Source organism: Podarcis muralis, chromosome 1 (assembly GCF_964188315.1).
Source record: "Podarcis muralis chromosome 1, rPodMur119.hap1.1, whole genome shotgun sequence".
In the NCBI taxonomy this organism is placed as follows: domain Eukaryota; kingdom Metazoa; phylum Chordata; class Lepidosauria; order Squamata; family Lacertidae; genus Podarcis; species Podarcis muralis.
Genome location: NC_135655.1, coordinates 68,468,395 through 68,483,933, shown reverse-complemented (window position 1 = coordinate 68,483,933; position 15,539 = coordinate 68,468,395). Strand labels below are relative to the sequence as shown.

The 15,539-nt window shown below is 42.8% G+C and overlaps 1 long non-coding RNA gene across 6 annotated transcripts in view; it reads left to right on the top strand.

The window, feature by feature from the left end:
- Positions 1-15,539, top strand: part of LOC114597970 (uncharacterized) — a 59,916-nt gene that overhangs the window by 25,198 nt on the left and 19,179 nt on the right. The window contains exons 1-3 of one of the 6 annotated variants that reach the window (XR_013393261.1): positions 5,950-10,079; positions 13,327-13,360; positions 14,089-14,130. The exons of 2 other annotated variants lie outside the window; for them this stretch is intronic. This is a non-coding gene — a long non-coding RNA (uncharacterized LOC114597970). Of the gene's footprint in view, positions 1-5,949; positions 10,080-12,279; positions 13,230-13,326; positions 13,361-14,088; positions 14,131-15,539 lie in introns of those variants that run through there. 3 more of the 6 variants (XR_013393258.1, XR_003706931.2, XR_013393256.1) reach the window with 3 other exon arrangements.

Sequence of the window (15,539 nt, the reverse complement as noted above, 5' to 3'; positions counted from 1 at the left end):
GGGGGGGGGTTTGATATTCATCCTGTTGTGAAATGCCTAGAATGCTACCGCAAGACAGCAGAGACACAGGCAAAACAATAAGAGCAGCTGCAGAAAGGGCAAAAGAAGAGAGGAATCTTAAACATCCTGTAGCTAAACAAACAAAACAGGAAAAAATGATTATGATTAACTGCTTAAAACAAGGCTCAGCCTGGACAACAAAAAACTTTCATGTGTGAAATGAATGCAGAAAGCAACATCTCCCCCGTTCTAGAGCCATAGAAAAGAAATATTCTGGATTCCAAGCAGATGAAGGGAACACAGAGTATACATTCATCCCAATTATAACTACTTAATATTTATTTAACACACCGATGTGCCAGCTGCTGTACAGACAAAATGTCTTGGTCTATTCAATCCACATGCTTAAATCCTGAATATGCTTCTAAATGAACACATTTAGAGCCATGTTGCATGTGTAGCTGTTTTCTCCACCATGCAAGCTATTCATGTTCAGAAATGCTACTTCTGGTCCCTTATTCAGTGAGCATCAAGCTTCACACCTGGGAAGAAAGCAGTTCCTCGCCCAAAGGCCATCCTGTTGATGGATGGCCATCCTGACTCGGCCCCAGACACACTGATCAGATGTTTGGAAGCTGTGGCTGGATGGTTACGTGGGAGCCGGTTGAAGTTAAATCCTTCGAAGACAGAGGTCCTTTGGCTGGGTCAGGACGATATGGGATTGGGGGGGCAACTCCCATCTCTTGCGGGGGTGCAATTAGTGCCAGCACCATCCGTTAAGAGTTTGGGTGTAATTCGACACCTCCTGACTCCTTCCTTTGGCAATCTTCACAGAACTACCCCAATGGTTGCCATCAATTTGATTTGAAGTAATTTTTTAATGAAATGATTTTTAGAATGTTGTCTTACAGTGGTGCCTCGCAAGACGAAAATAATTCGTTCCGTGAGTCTTGTCGTCTTGCGGTTTTTTTCGTCTTGCGAAGCACGGTGTCGGGAAAGTTTTGGAAAAGCTTCAAAAATCACCAAAGTCTTTAAAAACCTCAAAAAAGGCTACCACACCGCGTTCTATGAGTTGCTCCTCGAAGTCAAGTCGCAACTGTATTAACGGTGTTAAGAAAAAGGAAACAAACTTGCAAGATGTTTCCGTCTTGCGAAGCAAGCCCATAGGGAAAATCGTCTTGCGAAGCAGCTCAAAAAACAAAAAACCCTTTTGTCTAGTGAGTTTTTTTGTCTTGCGAGGCATTCGTCTTGTGAGGTACCACTGTATTTTATTGTTGTTAGCCGCCCTGAGCCTGGCTTCGGCTGGGGAGGGCGGGATATAAATAAAAATTTATTATTATTATTACAGAAGAGAGTGGGAAAATGCACTTTCAGCAAGTGCATGAACATCCCATAAATTGGAGACATTTTCCAATGCATGCATGTACAATGGGACCCAGTGATGTTCACTCCCTGACCATCAGCCATGCTATGTACAGTAATCACATAAGCAGGCATGGAAAGAGCACTTATCGGCCATGGTTAAGCATCAGTCAGTCCCTAGCAAGATGTAAGGAATCGTTCCCAGCTACTGCTGGTGGACAGTGAGTTATTCTGCTCTTCATGTGATTATATTGCTCCTGTTACCTGCTCTTGGGGAAGGAGGAAAAGAGTGAGTACTCCTGTTATCTCCTCCTGGGGAAGACAGTGTGGCTGCTGATTGGACAGGAGTCCACATTTTGCAGTTAAGTTTTACAGAACTCCTGTCTGGCTTTTATATTGCTCATTGGCCTCAAGCAGCAACATGAGAAACAAGATGCCATTCCAATAATCTCTGAAACATCTGAGGTAGGGAATTACCATCTTAACTTCGCTGGTTACCAGGAATTGACTCCTCAGGACTCAAGGAATAGAGGGTGCGCACACCCTGATTAGGAAAAAGCACTTTTTGTACCCTCAGAGGCGCTAATCTCTGTATTAATTTGCTCTGGTGTGTGTGTGTGTGTGTGTGTGTGTGTGTGTGTGTGTGTGTGTGTGTGTAGGGGGTGTGGTGATCCAGGGCTCATCCACACGTACCTTTTGCCCTACATTCTAGGCACAGGCCTGCACTTTAAAGTGCCATGTCTGAGGGCTCCTTCCTGGCATTTCCCCTGCTCCTTAACACTGAACTGTAACAAACAGCAATTTGGGTTTTCCGCAGACCTGTGCTTAGAGACGTGGCATGAAAAGAAGTCTGGGTGAGCCCTCAGTAACACAACCTGGCTAAAGCTAGTTCTCTTTATTTCTTGGCTGTAGTGGGGTGGAGGGAGAGGGAGAAGAAACAAATACCCACAAGCTTCCTTTCTCACTTCCTCTGTGTTTCAAGCTTTGCTTGAGTTTGGCTTTCCGGTCTTTAGTAGGGACCAATCCCTTATTACAGGTTTGCAAAATGTCTAAGGATGCTAATTCCCAGTTAGATCATTTTCTGCAAACAAAGGCTGGACTTTGTTGGCAGCATTGGTCCTACTATTAGACAAAGTGAGGCTATTTAACTATTGGAATATGTATAGGAAAAGTTACTGTAACTGGCACCCGTCTGTCTCAGGAGACAATGGAAGAATGCATCTTCCATTGTATAGGATAGCAGGGCATACTAGCAGTAGATTGTACAGGATAGGAGGGTAGTTATTAATAGTAACAGTATACAGTTTTATTGAACTACATCTTTCTGTTAAGCACTAGTATTTTTAACAGCCTAGTACTTGATTATTGTATTTAACTATATAAATAATTAAAAGTGACTGCACTCCAACTCCCATTAGCTCCAGCCAGTATGGCTAATAGTCAGGGATGATGGAAGCTGGAATTTGACAGCGTCTGGAAAGCCATCCCTGCTCTATAGAATAGCCATGCATAGGTTGTGGCATACAAGGGGCATGATAAACTTTCTGCTTTTTGCTGCCTGCCTAGGACTACAAACATGGAAGTGGGGGTTGCTAAACACCTCGCGATCCATGCTTGGATCACTGGTTGTGCAGCCCGTTCTATAATGTCCATTACAGCTGCTCTAACTTGGTGTAAAAGTATTCATCTTTGAGCATGTGCAAATACTTGGGAAATAATAATTGATTTGTTATTTTCTTCATTCCTGTTCCTTTGGCCTCCTTCCACCATCTTGGGAGCCCTCACGTGCATTAGTTTTCTTCTGGTTTCTCTAATGCATGCACAATGACATACACATAGCTAACACTTCATAAAGAAAAAGAAAAGCAATTGATTTAAAGAGCTAATCCACAGTAAAATGAGATTCCCTGGCCTCTGCACTACTGTATGCGACTCCAGTTTGCAGGCATTTGTCTTCAGATGCTTCCAAGCCAATCTCTGATCTCATTTTTGCTAGTGCTCGGTGCATTCCACATTTCTGAGTAGACAATCGGCAGATGAATATGGGACAACTTCCTTGGTTCTGTTGTCTGCAAGCCGAGGAACACATCATCCCCCAGGGAGCCAGGCGGGATCAATTAAAATAGTTTGCATTTTTGTTTAGCTCCTTTTGTTGCTTTGGCAAGAAGAAACAACATAACCTAAGCTTTTTTCATTCCTTGTGGGATTGGGGCAGCTTGTCCTCTTAGGAAGAATCCTTCCTAACATATAGGTAATTTATTGTGCAATTATTGTACTCTTCCTTGGTCAGTTAGATTATTTTCTTCATCCACCATGGGTGCTCTAACTTTAAAGGTCAGACCACACATAAGATTACAACCTGTACTTAAACACATTTTTCTAGGAAATGTGCTTTGTGCTTATTTATTCCAGGTCCTCTTTCCTTGCTACATATCGTTCTTCTATTCAAATGTGACTTTTAAAAAGGGCAGCTTCCCCGTGGAGCTGATTCTACCACAAAGCCAGACCCACCTTCTGTGCTCCATTCTTCTCCTGACCTGAAAAGTGCCCTTTCTAGGGTGGATTGCACCAGACGCAGAATGCTACTTGTGATTATGAGAGACTAGTTCAAGGAGCATTGCAGGACAGCCCATCCTTCAAAATAAGAGGCTGGCCCAGGGTGGGGTGTCACTGAGTCAAGAAGCTGGTGATTCTGATTAACCATTTAATTAATGAAATGGAGAGCCACGTGCCTTTGCAGAGAACCCAAGAGAAATTGAGGCTCACCTAACCAGGGGCTTGTCTACATGGGATTTTATTGTGTTTGCAGCTGTCTGCATCCCCAGTTAATTTGTGTAGTCTGCATGAAGTTAACTCAAACAACACAATCTCAATGTTTTTCCCTTTGTAAATTTGGGTTTACCTGATATGGGGATAAGCCAATAAATTGGGGGTAGGTCAGGTTCCAAACTGCTCAGGGTCATAGATGACTTGTTTCAGTGGGCTTTTGGGTGGGCAGATCATTTGCCCCTTTATGATACTTCCCTTTCCATGCCCGCTTCCTCAATACTTTCATTTCTTTTCTGGCTGTGCTCATAACTATTTACAGCTTTGCTGACCACCATATATACAGATGGTGACCATTTTGTGCACATCCAATTGATGTGTGACTGCTGATGCGCGGGGCCTTTAGGACCCAGAAGAGGGCAGAATGAGGACGTAATAGGCTTATGCATGTTCCACCAACTTGTGTGGGGGCCAGAATCAGAATCCCCATGCAAAATGTGCGCTCTTTCTCTCTCTCTTTCCCTCCCTCCCATTCGCACAAAACCAGAAAAGTGCCAAAGTGCATCTTGAGAATTTACAAATGCCTCTTGTGTACTTTTGCACACTTCATAGGCAGGGAATTTTATTTTTAAAAGCAACAACCAGGTGTGCATACAGCTGTCTGTGCTCATGCCCTGTCAGCACTTAATTGGCACAAGAGAAGCAACAAATTAGAAGATGAGGACAAACATAAAAGGGGACATTTGCTGGTATGAATGGGAAAGACCGAAGTTGCTCTTCATGTACAAATTCAAATATGTGCCTCCAGGGGTAAAGTCGAGCTCCCGTTGTTCGGTCCCAGCTCCTGCCAACCTAGCAGTTTGAAAGCACGTCAAAGTGCAAGTAGATAAATAGGTACTGCTCTGGCGGGAAGGTAAAAGGCATTTCCGTGGATTGCTCTGGTTTCACCAGAAGCGGCTTAGTCATGCTGGCCACATGACCCAGAAAAAAATGTCTTTGGACAAACACCAGCTCCCTCCGCCAGTAAAGTGAAATGAGTGCCGCAACCCCAGAGTTGTTCGTGACTGGACTTAACTGTCAGGGGTCCTTTACCTTACCTTTTTTAACATCTGGAGAGCCAAAGCTTCCCTATCCCTGCTACATATCCATTGAACATCATGGGATTTAGTATTTATGAGTAAACTTGCACAAGACTGTACAAGAGTACTAAAATTATTGATACAATGAATGACAATTTTGGCTTCTGTTAACACCACCTCACTGGCTATGGTATTACGCTTTATCCAACAGAATCTCTTCTACAGGGGCTGTGGAACTCATATAATGAAAGATGGAAATAGATGGGTGTCCAGTGGTTGCTACATTTAGTTAAGATGTAGCTCTCCACATCAATACTTACGCTTTCATGGATCTTTCCCTGGGATATTTCCCAGCTTGATATATTGACCTTACAAAGTGAGCACTTTCCCCATGAAGTCACTCTTCAGACTTCTGCCTATACTAAGGGAGCTTCCAGATGGAAACCTTCCATCGCAATTGGCTCATTCAGATGCAGTTTTTCTGTATGCACATTTCCACACATCTCATTTTCCCCCAGTCATTATATTCCTTGCTATTCTCTTGTGCAAATGTGTTTCCACACCAGCAGTGGTTGCAGATTTGTGTAAAGAGTTATTTTTACTTACCAGATTTTTGCAGCAGTAAGGGGCCAGTATTTTGATGATGATGTTATGTGGACACTGCAAAAACAAAAAACAAGAAGAGACTTGTGGGCATGAGGAGCAACAATTCCACAATAAACCCCTGCCTGAAAGGACTCTTACGTCTACCCTATGCTAATCTCAGTAAATTGTTTTATAGACATATATTTGTGGCAATGCCATGGCAAAGATGCATCGTCATTTACTCCAAGCCTCTGACAAAATTCCACAGGTTTCAGTGCCTGGGTCAGCTGCAGAGGAATGCAACCGCCATGAGGTGTTAGATTTGGCAAACAAGACTCCAAATAAGAATTTTAAGAATAGTTTAATACTGGCTTGAAATCCTGAAGCACAGTGTTTTATATTCCCTTAGTTGTGTGCCTGTGGAGGCTGAGAGACCAGGATTTGAAGAACATCTGTGAGGGAATTTTAGAGACTCTCCCAAATCAACATTTCTCTGGCTTTTTATTGTTATTAAGAGATGTCTGTTTAATGTTAAAACTTCTAATAATCCTTTTCTTCTTTGACGATCACTCGTAGCTGAGTAAGATTGTCTTCCATGAACACGGTTTTAACAGTGAGTCCATAAGTGACTGTGGAGGCCAATTCTGGATCCACACGTCCTTCCACAGTGGGGATGTAGGTTTTTGAGTGGGAGTTGATCGCGCTGAGGGTTTACCAAACATGCCTTCCTCTTAGCACATTTCTCCCTTTTGTCCTGAATTTGAGCGTCTTCAAAGTCCATGACCACCTTTGGTGCAGGCTGTTCTCCAACTGGAGAGCTCGCATGCCAGTGTTTTCCAATTGTCGGTGTTTATATTACATTTTTAAATGATTTGCCTTGAGAGAGTCTTTAAATCTCTTTTGTTGACCACCAGCATTACGCTTTCCATTTTTAAGTTCGGAATAGAGTAGTTGCTTTGGAAGATGATAATCAGCCATCTGCACAACATGACCAGTCCGGTGGTGTTGAAGAATCATTGCTTGGACACTGGTGATCTTTGCTTCTTCCAGTACACTGGCATAAGTTCATATCATTCTTTAGGATTTTTTGGATCTTTGTTCTAGAACAGGGTCGGGAGCTTATGGTACCTCATGGGGGTACCTTCTGGGCTGTGTGCCAGTAATGGTTGAGGCTAGAGGAAAAAATGACTGGGACAATGGATGTGACCTTTGCACAGTAGGCCTTATTCCGCCCACATAAAATTTGGAGATTAATGTGTGTACACATGTGTGCAATGTGTGTACAAGCACACACAGGCAGATATCTACATCCAGGCAAGTAAGAGACATCATCACTGTTCAAGAACACATGCCAGACAAGCAAAAGCACTCAAGGAAAGTGCAAAGCAGGACTGGTGCACTGGGTCCCACGAGCCAGATAGAGGGGCCATATTCAACATCAAGGTCTGTGGTTCTCTCCCTAGTCTAGAAATGCCCTCCACCCCATGTTAACCTGAAGAAGAAAATCCCCCAGAACTATGAAAGCTATGCCCCATCATTAGTAAAATCTGAACTGGAGCATCTAATGTATTTGCAGCAGGGACACACAACATAGCTCACTGTAAAAGCATGTGACTCCGGCCCTCTTCTCCACAGGAGGTGGCTTAATCACACAACTACTGGGAGTCAGTGTCACTGTTGCTGCTTTCATCACTGGGTGGGAAGGTCACAGAATTAGTGTATGGATTCATGATTTGGGAGCCACTGGCGGTTCTTCTACCAGGGAAATGCATAATGCCTGCAGGGGCTATCTCTGCATTCCCCGCTGCCAGACTGGCAATGGTTCCTCTGCTTTTTCTTCCTTCTTTTTAATGACCAGTGAGCAGTCTCTACCAGCCACTTGCTGTAGTTTATATAAAACGACATATTTGCTGTATTCTACAGGGACAAAAAAAGAGCAGATAAGGGTTACTTTGCTGGTTAAAATAATAATAAATTACACTTTGGTTGAATTTAGCGTATGAACATTTCAAGAAGCTTAAATTATTTCTTTCTTTAAAAGTTTATTCGTTTTTTTGGAAGTAACACACAAACAGCAATTGATAATTATATAAGTGTAAATGAACAAACACAACTCTTAGAGGAACAAACACTAGAGGTGTGCAAAAGATTCATATGAATGCTGGGGGCCTTTGAGGGATCTGGAGGCATCTGCAAGGTAAGCTGGGGTCCCTACAAGATAGCTATGAGTTGGAAGAAATTAAAGAACAACAACATGAATACAGAGTCATACATGTGCAGCTTAATCTTCATGTACAATGCTTTGGCACCTCATGAAAAGCCAAGGGCTAAACTAGAAAGGATAGGAAAATGAACAAATCTAACAAAGAAAAATAAAATCAGCAAAATAATATTTAAATATGTAGTTAAAATAAATCCATGGCATGTTTCTGGCACTGTCTGTACACTCTGATTCTGTGCTGCTTCTGTAGCTTTAGTTGCACATTGTGCGGGGCAGAAAGATTCTCATATCCAGTGGGTGAACATTGCAGAGATATTACCTGTGCATGCAAACAAATTCAGGGGGAGGAGAGCTATGACTGTCAGTGGTGATGGCCAAACCAAGTATGTCTCTGAATATCAACCTGGGGAGGAGGAAGCAATTGGGGAGGGCTGTCACTTTCATGTCTTCTTGCTTGGGTGCTTGTTGAAGGCAGAGCTGTCCACTGTTGGAAACAGGATGCTGAACTAGGTGGAGCTTTGGCCTAATCATACAGGGCTGCTCTTATAATATTCCTCTTGTTCTAGTGGGACACATGCTGGTGCCCATACAACCTTAATTTAAGAACATAGTGTTCTGAGATTGCATTGTTGAAGGAGCCAGGCAAGTTTCTTGATAAGTTAATGGCCCCTAAGTATGGGCCGTTAGGGTAACAAAGGAAGTAGCTTTGTGTCGGATGGCAAATGGGTGTGCCCTGTCCTTCACCTGGCTGGTAGTTAGAAGGATAATGGAGTTGTGTGAGACAGCTGGGCTAGGAGCCGGCAGAAGCCTGAGAGTTAGATGTCTGCTTGAATCCAAGGCTGTGGCTATGGGAGATGCAAAACCTTATTGAGGCATTGATCCTGTGAGCTCTTCCATCATAGGGTCAGGTTGTATATATCTGTAAATAAACAATACATCATAAAGCCACCACAGTCCACTGACCCTCATTCCAAGGAAACTGAACCCAGCACACTTGGATATTAGGGTAGCGTGCAACCAGTGCTTTTCTGTCAGGGGGTACTCAGGGGTACGCAGTACTGGCACCTCTTTTTGTTGTTAAAAAGTGTGGCACCTACTGTAGCAACTTTTTGTGTGTACCAGCACCTATTTTTCTAGGGGGGGGGGGAGTACTGTGTGCAGCAATATTTATTAGGCATCCTTGCCAAAAGGAAAAAAAGAATCTGCATAAGGCAATCTGATTTGATATGTTTCCTGCTTCTAAGAAATACCACTGCCAGCAAAATCACCTGTTTAGAATGGAGCATAAGTATGGAGGACACTTTTAAATAGTGAACTGGAATGCAAAGTACTGTGTCCACTCAAATGTACCTTCCACATTTCATCAGCTCCGCCTTGGACACTATTTCCCTGCTTAATTGTGCCTTCCAGAATTCAGGATCTCAGACATCAGGAATTTCCAGCTCTGGTTTTGGTTCCTCAGGGGAGGTGGTCTGAAGGATTGGCACAACAAATGCTGCAAGGCAAACAAGGCAGGAGCATTCCTGTAAACAAGAAGATCCTTGCACATTCAGCCTTGCGTTGCAACACGGGATTTTTCACGTTGTTCTAGTCTTAGGTCATATAACAAGTGTCACTTGAGAAGAATGTGGGGGGGGGGGAGGATGTAATAGGCTAGCCATGTGTCTGGTAGAACCCTGTGTTAGACGTGACTTCTCCAAGGAAAAAAGGCTTTAATAATAAGCAAGTGTATCAGGTTTCTCAAAACACACTGCTAGGGTCATCTGAGCAGCTGGCAGGGATACGAGCTCTGTGACCTGCCTCTGAACCTTTCAAGCTCATTTCCTGTCAAGCGTCAGGCCCAAGAGGACAAGCAAAGAGCTGTTAAGTTCTTCTCTAGAGTCGTCTCAAATTAGAATTCCAGTAATGGCTTGAATTCCATTCCACTTGTCCTCAACTGGCCACTTTCAGTTCCTGTGAAGTTTGAATTGTATGGCATAAGCTGTTGTGGGGAAGGACCTTAGCTTAGTGGAAGAGCATCTGATTTGCATGCAGAAGGTCCCAAATTCAATCCCTGGCATCTTCAGGTAGGACTGGGAAAGACCCAGGCTAATAATATAATATAATATAATATAATATAATATAATATAATCACACACACACACACACACACACACTGTATGTTTTTACTGATTTATTTGCACTTTTGCTTTTGTATTTAATGTGGTTTTATCGTATTTCCTTTTGTTTTCAACCTGTTCATTGCTTTGGAAGCCTTTGGGCCAAAAAGCAGTATATAAATGACCAATGAATGAATGAGAGTTGCTGCCAGTCTGAGCTTAGATGGGCTGATTGTCCTACATCTTTGGGAGTTGCAAAGGAGGAAGAGGTCAATAGGTCCCATATTTCGAATAACAACCAGATACAAGTTAAACTGGAGATGGTCACAGACATGCTCAGAGACATCACGTTGACCAGCAGATGTATACTCAGATTGTCTGGAAGTGGGCAGGAAAGTTTAAGGAAGTTAAACATTTTAACACTTACTAGGGATATTTGAAGATCCTCGCCCAGCACAACCTGAATGGCAGAGACAGATCATGTTCAAATGCTCTTGTAATCACATGCCAGTCCACTGTTCCCATTCTTGCCTTCTACAACCTTCATTCTCCCGAGAGTCACATGCTGCCTTGCTAACTGTGTGTGCATCTTGTCATCTTCCAGAGGTGTGGGCACATTTGGTACTTTACCTACATGTATGGCTGCAGGTTGAAGCTATAGAACAGTGGTGGCCAACAGGTTGGCAAGCAATTGTGTCCCACCCCAGTCCTCTCTAACTGGCCCTTATTCTGTTTATTGTTATGCAGAGTTTAAAAATCCATCCGGGATTAACTTAATTTCTGTGAATGTTATTCTATTGCAGGTACACCAGCTGAACCAGCAAAGTGAGGGCAGGGGCCATAGCTGAATGGCAGAGCTTATGCTTTGCATACAGAGTCCCAGGTTCAGCACCTTCCCTCTTCAGCTTAAAGTGTCAGGTAGAGTCAATGGGCAGGACTTCTGCTTGCTTGACACATTTGAGATAGTTGCTGCCAGTTAAATAGACAGATGGGGAAATGGCCTGATCTGGTATAAGACCATTTCTGAAGGGCCTAGCTATTAAAAGCTGGACCCTTCAGTCAATTCACTTGGACAGTTCACTTCCCTCAGCTTTCACCACTGGTTTGTGACCTGTAGAATCAGCTGGCTTTCCTAGCCTGGTCCTCCTGATGGAAGCCGCCTACAGAATATGTTCAGGAAGTTCTTGCATCTTCCTTTACTGGAAGCAGTTGGAAATGGCAAGACAACTAGATGAACTTACATTGTGTTTTGTTAAACTCTTCACCGAACTGTGTCTACCTCCAGCAATTCAGAAACAAGAAAACTTCCACTATGTCCTAGCCTGTCTTGGGGCCCAGGATGCACCATGGTGTGATAGAAGCTGCCTACAGAATATTTTCAGTTAGAACAGGTTTTTTTGTTTTTGTTTTATACCTTTTTGCACCCCTTACTGGAAGCATTTGGAAACTAGATGAGCTTGCATTGTATTTTGTTACTGAGCTGAGGCCACCTTTGGCAATTCAAAAACCAGAAAGCTTCCACCCTGTCCTAGCCTGTCTTGGGGCCACCATGTAGCACAGTGCAGTAGATGCTGCCTACAGAATATTTACAATGAGAACAGGGTTTTGTTTTTGTTTTTAGCATCTTACATTACCAGGAGCATTTGGAGATTACTTCTGGATGAGCTTGCATTTTATTTTTTTAAACTCTTCACTGACCTGAACCCATCTCCAGTAACTCAAAAACAAGGAACACCTCAGCCTTGAATTTTGAAACAAGGGCCTGTTTAAACAAAGAATGCTTTAAAAGGAGAATATATCTTTCAAAAGAAATTGGGATACAATTCAAATGCTTCTTTTAAAATACATGTAAAGCATTATTGCTGCTTTGCTTGTGGGACACGAAGGATGCTAGCCTGATTAAACAGGAGCTAATTAAATGTTAATGAAAAAAATAAATATTGAGGAAGAGAAATAAACATTATGTTGAAAACTAGATCCCTAACACCCGGTGCATGTTCACTTGGAAATAAATGGCACTGTAGTTAACAGCGATTACTCCCACGTAAGTAGGTATAGAATGGTGCTCTAAGATATGAGTAGGCAAACTAAGGCCTGGGAGCAGGATCCGGCCCAGTCGCCTTCTAAATCCAGCCCGCAGATGGTCTGGGAATCAGCTTGTTTTTACATGAGTAGAATGTGTCCTTTTATTTAAAATGCATCTCTGGGTTATTTGTGGGGCATAGGAATTCGTTCCTATACATTTTTTCAAAATATGGTCCGGCCCCCCACAAGGTCTGAGGGACAATGGACTGGCCCCCTGCTGAAAAAGTTTGCTGACCCCTGCTCTAAGAGATAAACAGTACAAGGAAACCATAATTCCCTTTTCTCTAATTAGTGCTTTATGTAATGCATCTTATGGAGTTGAACCTGTAGTCCATCTAGTTCAGTATTATTTGCCCCAATTGGCAGCAACTGTCCCAAGCAGGTGAAGAACAAGATGTACAGAACCTAACCGGATTGGCAGTGGACTCTTACTTCAACACCTGTCAATGGGACAGTGTCCTCCACCTGTTAGCAGCAAGCTGACACCTGTTAGCAGCAAGCTGACATAAGGGCCATGGTGGGCTGCATGATGCCCACGCTTCTGTCCTCCGGTACCTCGTTGCTGTTCCCTGCAAAGTTGTAGATAACCAACAATAGGTTATCAATAATGCCACAAAGGAACTACCGTTCTTGTGCTTGTTCCCCCAAAGCCATGGTTCCCCCTCCCTCCTGTGCTCCACATGCATATCCTTAAATGTCCACTCACTGAGAAGTCTAAGAGACTTCCTGGAGTTGTTTCTCTTTGTCTATCTTTCTCTTGTGGTGGCCAGTCTGCTGTGTGCAGATCACAGCCAATCAGAAAAAAATAACTATGGAGAGCAGTTCCCACCCCCATCTCCAAAGGGATTTATTTTGGTTTTTTTGTAAAAAACAAAATAGCTCACAAATAGGTAAGAAAAATTAAATAGGGCTTGAGGGCTTCGTGGGCCTTTTGCATTTATCCATTTATATCCTTCTGTTCCCTAATCAGGGCCCATTAAGTAATGTAAACTTATGGGTTGCAGTTGTGGAAAGAGCTGCCCTTCCAATCAGGTGTGTATAGTTGCATCTGGGCCAATTAGGTGCTTGCATTTGCACTCTGTGACTTTTCTGAGTTTGCACTGATGTGTGACGGTTCCCTTATTCTTAGAGCAAGAGGGCTATCGAAGTAGCGGCCAGCAACAGTAAGTGTCTTTATTATATTTTTATTTTGGTTGTAACAATGCCAGACCCAGGAACTTATTGTATTATGAGTAAAAGTGGCTAAGAGGCAGAGCTCAATGCAGGAAGAGGCCAAGGAGGTTGCTCTTCTCTGAAGCGAAAGGGCCAGAGGAGGTGTTGAAGGAAACTGGAAAAAGAGATAAAAGGTTACATTAAACTGGCATACAAAGGAAAGGCATAAGAGAGGAAAGGTGTTGTAAGAGGAGGAAGGAAATGTAAAAGCACCAGAAAAGAAGAATGAAAGAAACTGGCAGTGGTTTTTTGGAGTGGGATGGGGAGGATAAGGTACTAGTAGAGTGGGAAAGACAAATGGGAGAAGAAATGATAGGAAATTAGTAAACCTACTGAGAGACATGTGGTGATGGGAAGAAAAAAGGCTTAATCACATTACCTCCAGAACAAATGTTGGCACTTGTGGAAAACTAAGGTAGGAAATTTGTTTCCAGCACTATGGGAAAGAATCTAGCTATTTCCAAAGATCAGTAGACAGTGATGTTAGTCAGCTAATTATGCCAAGCTCTGCAGCTGCCACCATTTTGAAACTAGGTCCACACCACCATTTTCTGACTAGTGGGCCTCAGTAACTTCCAGCCACCTTAAGTGGGCCTGAAGATAGAAAATGTGGGAACCTCCACAGTAGAGTTTGTTTGCGTAGCTGTTTGTAGGCTGAGCAGACTTTGTTCCTTTACAGGTTTCTCTTTGCCTGACCCCCAAAAACTCCACTTCAGGGAAGGTAACTATTCAGTATTTTGAATGGAATCTCATGCATGTTTGCTTTGAACTAAGCTCACTGGGTTAAATGGTGCTTACTCCAGAGACTGTTTAAAGTGGTGCTGGCTGGGGCTGATGGGAGTTTTAGTCCCAGGTTTGGGAATGTTGCCTTTTTCTATACACACCAAGGGTGGCTGTCTTGCAGCCTTCCAAATGTTGTTCGACTCCTACTCCCATCCTCCCCAGCCAGCATGACCCATGGACTACAATTCCCATCATCCCTGACCAAGACATCTGGAGGCCCACAGGTTATACAGTATAAATTTATGCTTGTTTACTCAGAAGTAAGGCTCTATCAGTTCACTGTGACTTGTTCCCAGGAAAGGCGATATAGGACTGCAGTTTTACCCACATTGTAAATTCCCAGTTGCTGGATATCATGTGTGGGAGTGCGCTGTTGCAGTCAGGGCTATTGTTATGTTGTGTTCATAAAACACTTTCCATATCCATTTGTGTACACAGTAGGTCTTGAAATCACATTGGAAGTATATTTTCCCCTCAGAAAATTATGGGAATTGTAGTTTAAGGGTTGCTGGAAGTTCTGACTTTGTGAGAGGCAAACTACAGTGCCCAGAATTCTTTGAGTCAAAGATTGTGCTTTCAAGTTGTAGGGTGTGTGCAGCCTAAGGAGGGTTGGATATAGTCATATGTGCTTGGCTGTATCCATTTTCTATGGACACAGCCTGTGTTTCTAAAAGCATGGGATGAACTTGCACTGTGGAATCCACCCTTAGGTACAATGGCCTCTGGTACCCTTCAAGTATTTTATACTGACTGCCAGCATTTTGAGTTAAGTCAATATATTTGTTTATACTGTTTTCTTCTAAAAACAAAGAGTCTTGTGGCCCTAAAAGACCAACAACATTGTTGTAGTATAAGCTTTTGTGACCTGGACCCTACATCATTAGATATATGATGCATATCCTCATTTGGCATGTCTATATATGGGAATAAAGAAAAATTTATGTAAGCAGTAGGGGTAGAAGGCTAAGAAATTTGAGAAGCAGAGTCAGTGACATTTCTAGGTAGCTTGAACTTGATATATGTAAATTTTGCCCAGAAATGTCATAGAGTGTACTGCTTGCATCTCATCGCCTTTTTTGTCGCCTTGTTTACAGTTATGTATTTTACCTCCACACGCATGTACATGTATAATCTGCCAGTACTTGGGGCAGCTGTTGAAGTGAACTCTACCATAGCAAATCTACAGGACTGTGACCATAGGACTGTGACTGTGCAAATGTCATAGTGGGACTTATTTCTAAGTAAACATGCATTAAATAATTCTGTTGATCTGTTGCAACAAAGACCAAAAATACTCACATTTCTGGAATGCAGTGACACCTTTTTTATTTTTATGTGTGCCTGGAT